Source organism: Camelus dromedarius, chromosome 17 (genome assembly GCF_036321535.1).
Source record: "Camelus dromedarius isolate mCamDro1 chromosome 17, mCamDro1.pat, whole genome shotgun sequence".
NCBI lineage: Eukaryota > Metazoa > Chordata > Mammalia > Artiodactyla > Camelidae > Camelus > Camelus dromedarius.
Genome location: NC_087452.1, coordinates 24,808,893 through 24,820,911, shown reverse-complemented (window position 1 = coordinate 24,820,911; position 12,019 = coordinate 24,808,893). Strand labels below are relative to the sequence as shown.

The 12,019-nt window shown below is 38.8% G+C and overlaps 1 protein-coding gene across 4 annotated transcripts in view; it reads right to left on the bottom strand.

Moving 5' to 3' along the window:
* FHIT (fragile histidine triad diadenosine triphosphatase) overlaps positions 1–9,274 on the bottom strand; it is a 1,253,474-nt gene extending 1,244,200 nt beyond the window's left edge. For 3 of the 4 annotated variants that reach the window (XM_031470657.2, XM_064496362.1, XM_010980945.3), the window contains exon 1: positions 9,134–9,274. The gene's annotated coding sequence lies outside the window, so the exon portion shown is untranslated. The remainder of the gene's footprint in view (positions 1–9,133) is intronic. The other variant, XM_031470658.2, reaches the window with a different exon arrangement.
* Positions 9,275–12,019: the final 2,745 nt, after the last annotated feature.

Sequence of the window (12,019 nt, the reverse complement as noted above, 5' to 3'; positions counted from 1 at the left end):
GCCAAAACAATCTTGAGAAAGAAAAACAAAGCTGGAAGTATCATGCTCCCTGATTTCAAACTATACTACAAAGCTACAGTAATCAAAATAGTATAGTACTGGCACAAAAACAGACACATATATCAATGGAACAGAACAGAGAGCCCACAAATAAACCCACACTTACATGGTCAATTAAGCTACAACAAAGGAGGCAAGAATATATAATGAGGGAAAAAAAACAATCACTTCAGTAAATAGTGTTGGTAAAATTGTACAGCTACATGCAATGGCGTCAAACTGAACAACTTTCTCACACCATACACAAAAGGAAACTCAAAATGGATTAAAGATTTTCATGTAATACAAATGGCCAATAGGCACATGAAAAAATGCTCAATTATCACTAAAGCAAATCAAAACCACAATGGGTATCACCTCACACCAGTCAGAATGGCCATTATTCAAAAGTCCATAAACAATAAATGCTGGAGAGGGTGTGGAGAAAAGGGAAGCCTCCTACCCTGCTGGTGGGAATGCAGTTTGGTTCAGCCATTATGGAAAACAGTATGAAGAGTCCTCAAAAAACTAAAAATAGACTTACCATATGATCCAGTAATCCCACTCCTGGGCATATATCCGGAGGGAACTCTAATTTGAAAAGATACATGCACCCCAAAGTTCATAGGAACACTATATACAATAGCCAAGACATGGAAGCAACCTAAATGTCCACTGACAGATAACTTGATAAAGAAGTTGTGGTATATTTATAAAGCGCAATTAAAAAAGAATAAAATAATGCCATTTGCAGCAACATGGATGGATCTGGAGGTTATCATTCTAACTGAACTAAGCAAGAGAAAGAAAAATACCATATGATATCACTCATATGTGGAATCTAGAAAGAAAAAGGAGGACACTAATGAGCTCATCTACAAAATAGAAACAGACTTGCAGACATAGTAAACAATCATATGGCTATCTGGGGAAAGGGGGTGTTAAGGGATAAATTTGGGAGTTTGAGATTAGCAAATGTTAACCACTATATATAAAAATAGATTAAAAAAATGAATTTCTTCTGTATAGCACAGGGAACTATCTTCAATACTTTGTAATTTTTCATTAATTCCTTAATGAAAAAGAATACTAAAATGAATGTGCCTTTATATATATACACACATGACTGGGACATTATGCTGTATACCAGAATTGACACATTGTAACTGACTATACTTCAATTTTTAAAAACAGACTTTAAGACCTGAAACCATATAATTTCTGGAAGAAAACACAGGCAGTACACTCTTTTACACTGGTCTTAGCAATATTTTTTGGATGTCTTCTCAGGAAAGGGAAACAAAAGCAAAAATAAACAAATGGGACTACATCAATCTAAAAAGCTTTTGAAGGAAACTATCAACAATATGTAAAAGCAGCCTATTGAATGTGAGAAGACATTTACAAATGATAAAGCCAATAAGGGGTTAATATCCAAAATATACAAAAAATGTATACAACTGAACATCAAAAAAAAAAAAAAAACCTCGTTAAAAAATGGTCAGAAGACCTGAATAGCCGTTTTTCCAGAGAAGGCATACGATGGCCAAAAGACACGAAAAGATACTCAACATCACTAATCATTGGGGAAATGCAAATCAAAACCACTAGGGATACAACCTCACACCTGTCAAAATGGTTATCATCAAAAAGACAACAAATAACAAGTGTTGGCACAGGATGTGGGAAAAAGGGAACCATCATTGGTGGTACTGTGAATTAGTGCAGCCACCATGGAGGCAGAATGGAGGTTCCTCAAAACATTAAAAATAGAACTTTCATATGATCCAGCTATTTCATTTCTGGGTATTTACCCAAAGAGAACAAAAACACAAATTTGAAAAGATATATGCACTCCAATGGTCACTGCAGCTTTATTCACAACAGCCAAGATATGGAAGCAACCTATACATCCTTTGATAGATAAATGGATAAAGATGATATTTTATATTACTCAGCCATAAAAGTGAACTCTTGCCATTTTCAACAACATGGATGGATCTAGGAGGTATTATGCTAAGTGAAGTAAGTCAGAGAAAGATAAATCCCCCATGATCTCATTTATATGTGAAATATAAAAAACAAAACAAGCAAATAAACAAAACAACAGACACTGAGATACAGAGAACAAATGTGTGGTTGCAAGAAGGAAGATGGGTGAGGGGGTCGGTAAACAGATGAAGGGGATTAAGAGGTCCAAACCTCCAGCTATATAATAAGTCTCAGTGATGTTATAAGGAATATGGCCAATAATATTGCTATAACTTTGTATTGGAACAGACTGTTACTAGACTTATTTATCTTGGTGATCATTTCATAATGTATGTAAATGTCAAATAATTATGTAGTATACCTGAAACTATCATAATAGTGTTTTAATAAAAAATAGAAATTACTTTCATGAAAAAAAATATATATATATATATTCAGATACAAACAAACATAGGTATACACATTTTATATGGGAGAAGAAACTTTTAAAAGGAAAGGGGTCCATATATTATAGATAATCCAAAAAATTAAAGGTATTTAATCAAATTAATTATTCCACCCTGAAATGGGAGATACGTAATTATTTTTTTAAAAAATCTTTATAATAGGCAGCCTCTCTGGAAGTGGTTCCTTTCAAACTACTGCATTAGAATATAAGTAAAAAAGATGTGTGTGTGGAATATTACTCAGCCATAAGAAAGAATGAAATAATGCTATTTGGAGCAACAGGGATGGATCTAGAGATTATCATATTAGGTGAAGAAAGTCAGACAGAGAAAGACAAATATCATATAATATCACTTACATATGGAACCTAAAAAAATGATACAAATGAACTTATTTACAAAAAGGAAATAGACTCAGACATAGAAAACAAACTATTGTTACCAAAGGGGAAAGGAGTTGTGGGAAGGGATAAATTAGGAGTCTGGGATTTGCAGAAACAACAAGGACCTACTATACAACACAGAGAACTGTATTCAATATCTTGTAGTAACCTATAATGGAAAAGAATGTGGGAAGAGAATAACTGAGTCACTTTGATATACACCTAAAACTAAGACAACATTGTAAATCAACTATACTTCAATAAAAAGAAAATTTTAAAAAAGAATGTTAGTAGTAAAAATGGATTGTATTTTATCTGAACAATACTTTAAAACTTTTTCAATAACATGGCCACAGCTCATGAAAACATGTAACTCAGTTTCTTTTGAACATAGTTTTCACGGGTTAATACTTTTTTTCTTTCAGCTATGAGGAATGGAATGAACTAAATACCAGAAAGAGAAATGCAGTCTGAAACTCAACATTAAGAAGAATCCTGACTCAGGTACACACAGCTAGAGATAAAAAGGCATGGGGAGTGCCCTAAAGCAATCTCAAAGATAACCTAGGGCACAACCTATAGTTCATCACATTCCAAGCAAGCTTTGTGACTAGGCTGATTATTTCTTTCACTCCCAAAGCCTTCATAATGCTGCTTTCTAGATTATTTCATTTCCCAACCAGGCCCTTAGATTGTACCTGATTCATTTCATGATGTTAGGCTTTTTAGAATCAGTGGTTCTCAATCCTAGATGCACTTCATTATAACCTGGGAAACTTAAAAAAGAAATTACCAATTCCTGCCTCTCCTCCCACACTTTGATTTTTCTGGAAAGGACCAGCGCCAGGTGATTCTAACTTGCAGCAAGGGCTGAGAATCACTGGTTGGACAGCAATCCAAATAGTTTAAAACTATGTAAAGAAGCACACACTATAATTGGGCTATATAAATTTACATTAGGAGGTAAGATGCCTCAAATTCTTGTCTTAATCAGATATAAAATGGTATTTTAAGGATCCTAGATTTTTTCCATTAAATTCAGAGAAGGACAATTGCATGGGAGAAATGTATCTATTTTGCCCATAATACTCAAATCGTTACAAAGGATTTGGCACTTCACATGTGAAACAGAAGAAAAAGCAGTAGAATTAAAGGTAATCTATTCCACATAGTATTCAAAATATGATAAACAAGAAAACATGGAGCAGGGTACATAATATCATGATTTTCATTAATAACCATAAGAGTAAAATCAAAGCTACCATTCACTGAGTACCAATCACTGTATTAAGCATGGTAATGCTTTCCATGGGTGACCTCACTGAAAATTTAAAACATGATTAAAGCAATAAAATTATTACCCCTATTTCACAGATAATAAAGAAAATGAGGCTCAAAGAGATTAGATCACTTTCCCCAGAGTCACACAGCAAGTAAATGGTAAAACCAAGATTAGAATCAAAGTCTTCTGCTCTCTGGAGCCCAGTCTCTTAATCAACATCATCTCTCACCTAAATAGCAAGCTCAAGAGTCTCTTACTTGCTACTCAAAGTATAGTCCATGGGACCAGCAGTATCTACCTGTTAGAAATACTGAATCTCTGGCCCATCCTACATCTGCTGAATCAGATTTTAAGATCAGCAGGAGATTCATATGCACATTATAAATAAAGAAGAGCAGACCTACCTAGTTTTCCCACATCAATTATTACCTCTCACAAATTCATCATCCATTCTGCATCCAAATGTTTTAAAAAACAAATCCATTCATTTTATTTCCCCACTTAAAGACTTTTAAATGCTTGCCCAAATGCCCTTGGAATAAAGTGCAAAATTCTTTTACAGTTCAGGAAACTGGACTCTGCACAATGTCACCCATGCCTGCCTCTGCAGCCTCACCTGTCCCACCTAGCTCGTTCACTGATTTGTAGACCTCAGGCACAAAGACATTCATTCTGCTCATCAGATCCCAATACACTCTACCTTCCTTCCTTTCTTCTTTCCTTCCTTCCTTCCTCCCGTCCTTCCTTCCTTCCTTCCAGTCCTTCCGTGTCTAGAATATACCTCCTACCACCATGACCACCTCCATGTCAGCCACATTGAAACGCTGTATCTCTAGTGCATAATAGTGCAGTGGCTGCCACAGAGCTAGGAGGAGGATGTACGTGCTCAGTAAACACATGCTTAGGATAATGGAGGGCCCGAACTGTTCCCTTTGTTCATCTGCTCTTTATTCTTGCTATAATCCTCATTTTGTTTCTCCTTCCCCATTCCCTGCACAACCCCTTTTCTATAAGTCACCTCTCAATCAGTAACCTCATGGCTATTGAAGTTGTCAGCTTTAGAAAAAAGCACTACCACGTCCACATGGCTGTTGCCCCCGGATTACTCACCAGCTAGATGACAATTGCTTCACTTCAATCCTGGGGCTCCAGGATAGGCCCACTCCTTTCTAAAAGTGGACAGAAGGCCCCAGTGACAGAAGTCAGCTGCTTTTCAACACGAGATAAAATCTATAGATGAAACCAGAGACCAGGGACCTCTCAGCAGGCAATTCAGAGCCAAAAGCTTCACTACCTCTTGGCCTACACAAGAGAGGTTCACTAGGCTGACAAGATGAGTCATCAGGAGTTAAAGTTAACTTCATATTTGATATGTGATGACCAAGCTGGCTACTCTAAGAAAACAAATGACAAATCCTTTTATAAAATAGATGTATGTCTCTGGTTTCAATCTTGAATAAGTATGTTTTCATATGCTAGTTTGTATTATTAACAACAAAATAAGAGTTACTCTTCAGCTACTGAATGCAAGCTATTAAGTGCCTGACAACATGCTCAAAGCTTTAAACACACTATTTTATTTAGTCTTCATTCTCACTTTATGAGGCAGAAATGCTTGTTATCCTTGTTTTACAGAAGAGGAAACCAAGGGCTAAGTAAACCTCTAAGAGGCAGAGCTGGGATTTAAATCATAGGTTTCTAGACTACCACTCTCTATTGACTCTCTGCTATGTTTTTCTATTTGGATCACTTTCTCATTTTAGAAGTCACAGACCCAAACATGCCCAAAGAAACAGCCCCTCAGAGGATGACCTCAAAGGCTGAGATTTTTCTCTGCAATGTAGACATTGATAGTAACCTGCTACATCTTATATTTCAAAACTGCATTTCTATATTAAAAGAGAAAATTGAGATTCAGGGGAAAGATGTGGGAAAAGAGCTCAGAAGTGCTATGAATGCAATTCTACAAATACTTTTTCAGAGTGTACTAGTGGTCAGGCACTATGCTGAAAGCTGATTGGTCAGACTGTCAGCCAGGAGCGTGCTGGGCAGACAAGGGGTGATGGGGAGAATGTCTCCCATAGTGACGGTCTCGGGAATGTTTAACCAGTAATTTATCAAACTGTTACTTTATCATCTCATTATGTAGAAATCATTTTTCACACACGAGAGGTGAGAGTTATCTGCTTTATTGTCTGTGAATACATAACTTAAAGGGCCAATGTGCCTTCTAAAACAAAAGTCTTGTACAATTCAAACAACTCATGTGTTCAGTTCTGACTTGACCTGACATTAAGACAGTTAGATTTAAATGTGAATACAAACAGAGCATTAGACTTTGTTCTCAAGTGTCTAAAAGAAAAGAGAAATGAATACTGGGAGCCAAAACAAGATTAATTCCCAAAATAGAAATGGAGCATATTGAAGCTGCATGTACATAAAAATAAAGATATAGACACAGAAACATTTCATAAAGCATTCCACCAAACAGTTACAGGAATAAGGTGAAGACAAGGATACAAAGTGAAAGAAAGCATGAAACTAAAGGGTCACATACAGTACAATGAGGCCTCCAGAAACGTGCCACCTTGCAGAAACAGAATGCTTTTGACACAAGGGCATGACATAAACACTGTGGACCATGTTGTACCTCACTTTCCTTACTTTTGAAATGAAGAAGTTAGACTTGATGATTTATAAGGTTCTTCTAGCCCTAGCCTATTAGCTACTTTTTATCTATGAGGCCCTGCAACTAAAGAAAAATGAGCTAATAAAGATGCTCAAAAAACATTTGAAGAATTAAGGAAATATTATATCCTTACCAATAATAAGAAAAGAGATTTTACAACAATTGGTCCTGGTCTGTGGCCTAGAAAGAATAAATTAGTGGAGAAACCATTATCTAAACAGTTTCTCATCTGGCATTCCTGATAGATGACTGATGGTAGAATGAAAATAACTCCAGACTTGGAAACAAGATGTTTGGGTCTAGTCTCATCTCTGACACAAACCAACTGTGTGACGTTGGGCAAACTGCTTTTCCACCTGAGCTAGTTTCCTCATATCTAAAATAAAGGTATTATAAAGCTATATATAGCTAACGTTTGTGGAACCTTTACTGTATGTCAGGAACTGATCCAAGATCTTTGCTTTAGATTTAAATGATCTCAGAGGCTTTTGCAGCGCTAACATTTAATGTCTAACTACAAAGGCAACATGGTATAATGGAAAGATTCCAAATTCTGTACTCAGAAAGGCTGGGCTCCCTCAAGCAGACTGGATTACAATCTTCTATTAACTAGCTGAGTTAAGTTGGACACGTTGCTTAACTTTTCTTGCCTTAGGTTTCTAATCTGGAAAATGCATATGAAAATGGCTATTTCTCTCATATAGATCTTGAGAGGATTAAACTATAATAACTAAATGTAATATCTATTTATTTATAAAAATATATATTACATTTTATTTGTAGGTGTGTGACCCAGGAAATACCATCTTCTCTAATTTTTCCCTCATCGACAAATGAGAAATACATTATTGTTAAGAGAGTATGAAGCTACTCTGTAAATCGAGTGTTTGTGCTTGAAAGAATGCACAATCCCTATGTAATACAGTTGGGAAAGCATATATGCAATAATCCCCTACATAGTACTGGGGAAAGCATACACAATCAACATCGACACCACCAATAAGAAACAAGACATTTTTACTAAATGCATCTTGCTAGTCCCAGCTCCAAGCAGGTGGACGCGGAGGCTGGCAATCAAGAATGCAAGGCCACATGGACGTTGTAGTCCTGAGTCAAGGGGCTGCTCCACAGAACGCCTGGAAGTGAGACTTCAACCCCCAGGAGACACCTGGCCAAGCCAAATGGCACGCTGGGAGGTGGAGTACCAGCCCAATGGGAAACAAGATGCTGGACTCCAACTCCCAGAAGCCCCGGCTGCCCGGGCCGCCAGCTACCGTAAAATGGAGCCACAGAAAAGGGAGAGTTCAGGTACACCAGCTTAACCGGTGAGAGCAGCGGCCGCTCTCGGTAGTCCCGCTCGAAGCACCCGTCATTCTTTCTAAAATGGCCATTGGGCGGTTTTCGTGCCGGTCCCCAGCACATTTCTGAGAGACCCACAATAATCAGACAGTAAGTTTACAAGCGGCAAACTTTTACAAGCAAGACCGCATTTAGACTTCGCTTCCTGGTAGCATCGTTGGGCCACTTGAGCAGGGAGATTTAAAGCTCTTTTTCCCCCAGATAAGCATTGTGAATGTCTGGTCCAAGGTCATGCAGCAGAGGCAGAATTTGATCCTAGAGAGAAAGCTGCAAATCCAGTTTCACTAAATGGCCCTTTTTTCCCAACAGGAACATACCTTAACAATACCCACGTTTTCATATAAAAAACATTAAGCTAGAAAATAGGGGTAAGGAAGTCCAACAGAGTACCGATTTTTCCCACCATAATGAACTCTTTTTTGTGTGTTTTTAAAATACCAAGTGTAAAATTCTCTTCCAAAATATTGCTTTGCCTGTGCCCTGCTTGTCTCCTCTCCTAGACACGAGTTCAAACTCTCCCTTTCTGAGGAACCCAGAGAGGGGTGTTTAACACATATCTTTATCTACTGGGGAAGAGATTCCTGCTACTTGCCAGTGAAACTGAAAACCATCCAAAAGCGGCCAGTGTCAACTACCACCACCAGGCCGGTGCGTCCTTGGAACTGCTGGCGTGCCTCATGCCTCAGTTTACCGATTTATAAAATGCAGCGGACGAAGGGCCGGGTTAGGGTTGGGGCCAGGGCTCTGGACCAGGCCGTGGAAAGGTTCTGTGAGGTGGGAGGGTTCTCCGGGCAGACCGCCCCTCCCACCTCCCAACGAGCTGCGCGGGCCCAGTCAGTACCCGCCTCACAGGGTAGCCGGGTTAAGGACCACACGCGTGTGGAAACCCAGACCGGCGCGCGAGAAACACACTGCTCGACTTGGGCTTGCCCGCCGCCCCTACCTTCCAAGATGTTGGCAGCTGGGAAGTGAAAGGCAGAGGGAGGGAGCGCGGGGCAGGACCGGTGCCTGGGCGAGTGCTGCCTGAGAGGGGTGGCTGCCTGAGAGACCCAGCAACAGAGAGCAAAAAGTCCCGCGACTGGAGACAGCCGAGCGGGGACTACTATTCCCAGAAGGCCTCGCGGTAGGGGCGGGACCCAAGATGGCGACTCGTCTGGGGACAGGTGTGGGGGCCAATAGACGCAGAGCGTGCACCTTCAGTGGTCCAATGAGAAGCCGTAGTAACTACCCCTGTTCGGGGCGGGAAACGCCGTCCCTCTCAGGAGAGAAGCTGAGGTGAGAATTCCTTTGGAAAGGGATTTCGTCATAGTTCACACAATCTTTGTTTTTTTCCAAATGTAAAAAGTAACATGGTTGTTTAGGCTGTGCTGCATCTTTTGTTTCCTTCTTTCCTCAGAAATGCGCTCAGTTTACCCCACCGCCCTCACAGTTCCTCGCGGTCTGGGTTTCCTTTCACTTCCTCTCCTCGCTCTGGATCTTTCTTAATTACTAAAGCTTTTTTTTTTTTTTTTTTTTTTTTGCCTTATGTTTCTCTCAGAACGCGGGCTCGCAGGCCTTATTCGTCCAGTTTATGACTACACTAGGCCTCCCTGGTATTCTGACTAAAATTGTACCACGTGCTCCCCTGTCCCTTCCCTTCTCCCTTGTTTGTACTGTTCTGCTCCTTAGCACTTGTCATTAACCAAACGTTGTATATAATGTATTTATTTATCTTTTCTATCAGTCTTTCCCTATAGGATGAAAGATCTATGCAGATACGGGGTTTTTTCTGAGTCACTGAAATATTTCTAACACCTAGAAATATAAATACTTAATATGTAGCTTAATATTTTATATTATAAATATATAAGTATATAGTCTATGTATACTTAAATATTATAAATTTTATATTATAATATTTTATGTATATTATATGTTTACACCCATATTGTATATATTATGTATAGTGTATGCATAGTAAGGCATTCAGTAAATATATTTTGAGTTATTGAATGAATTATTCTCAATTCTACCTTTCTTTGGTGCAGATCAATTAAATTTCATCTCTGACGACCATGGGACCCTTGTGCTTTTTAAATTCAAAATCATTCTCTCAGTATATTCTGTGCCTAGTGCCATGTAGGTGCTGGAGAAATCATTGAATCATTCTCAATTCCTAAGCTCAAGATGTTCCTGGTCTAGTGGAGGATGAGAGGCAAACTTAATTTTGCAATAAATGCAGTTTAAAATTTCAGAACAGCTAAATAATTTTCAAAATATCGTACAGTTCGTAAAACAGGGACTAGAATCCTGGCCTTTGGACTCTTGTTACTACACCATGCTGCTTCTTAGAGCGACATCTCTTCTTCAAAATTGTCTCCTTCCCTTTTCTTTCCTTTCCTCCCAATCCTAGTGCCAAGGGAAAAGAGATATTTGCCAGTCATCTTTTACATGTGAAAGGGAGAAACAAAGAGCAATTACACTTAGACAAACACTTAGATATGTCCCTACTTTCCCTGGCACCTTTTCTTTTTCTTTCTTTCTTTTCTTTTTCTCACTTTTTTCTTTGACCTGCTTCATTACATGCAGGTGATTACACCAAGTCTCAGATCTCTCATCCTTTATGATGTTTGAACCCCACAGAGAGTAGTGAGGTGTCCTACAAAATGTCCTGGTGTGAAATACTAATGTCTTAGGAAGCTTGACTCAGAGAATGTCACAGTGGATTATGGTCAGTTTACAGATCATCACACAGACACCGTGGCCACATAAAATAATAGATAATTATGAATAACTAGGTGAAATTGAAAACAATTACAGATAAAACAGCAGGAATGTGGTCAATATGTGTGCAGACTGATTTTGTGCATAGGGAGTAAAATGCCTATTCAGCGTTCCTACCCTAATTTTCTGTTATTTTGGGGTTGTTTCCTATGATGCGGCAGTTCATTCTAGCTTTTATGAGCACAGATTCAGCTCAGCAGTCCCAGCTTTTCTCAAGCTGACTGGCATGAGAGATTTCAACACAAATATCAGTAGCCAGACCAAACATGGAAGAAATCACTGAACCATATGAACCGAAAGCTCAACAACTAGACTCTTCTCTTAAGAAAGTATCAGCCTATAATCATTGCATCTTCTACTTACAAAGCAAAAAGCAAATGTCATGAGCATACTCAAGATCTAAATAGTGATGTCTAATGATTATTAAACCATTGTCAGGCAACCAAGTATGAACATACACTTAATTACTTCAGCTGTGGATGATGCTATATACTGGCATGACCTTCAGCAGTACATACATTGACAAAGGGCTTTAAGACGTGGTGCTTGCCTTGGACCCAAGATATCCAAGTGCCAAGACAGTCAGTGGGGAGATGACTATCTGATCTGCAATTCCATTAGTAATCACCTGAAGATAGCATCTTAGTTTGTGTTCTCCCACAAGGATATCCTGAGACAAGTATTCAAGTGCAAGTAGTTTATTTAGGAGGTAATTGCAGGAAACAGTGGGAGAATAGGAAAGTGAAGTGGGGAAGAGAAGATAGACAAAAAAAAGATACACTGTCAAACATGTTACTACAAGATGCACTATAAAACGTTACTGCAAGGGGTGATCAGAGCTAAATCTTCCTAGGGAACTCTAGGAAACAATGTGGAACACATGCCTTAGATTGAGCTACTGCACCAAAGGGACAAAAGAACTGAATTGTTTAAATGCCAGCTCCCATCAGTCAATGATTAGTGGCTGTTTTCAGGGACTGTTAAGTCCCTGGCTCTGCAGTCATGTTGTATGGAAGGGCAGAGTTGCCTCAGTGGCCAGAGAAAGCCTTTGATGCACGTGCTGTCA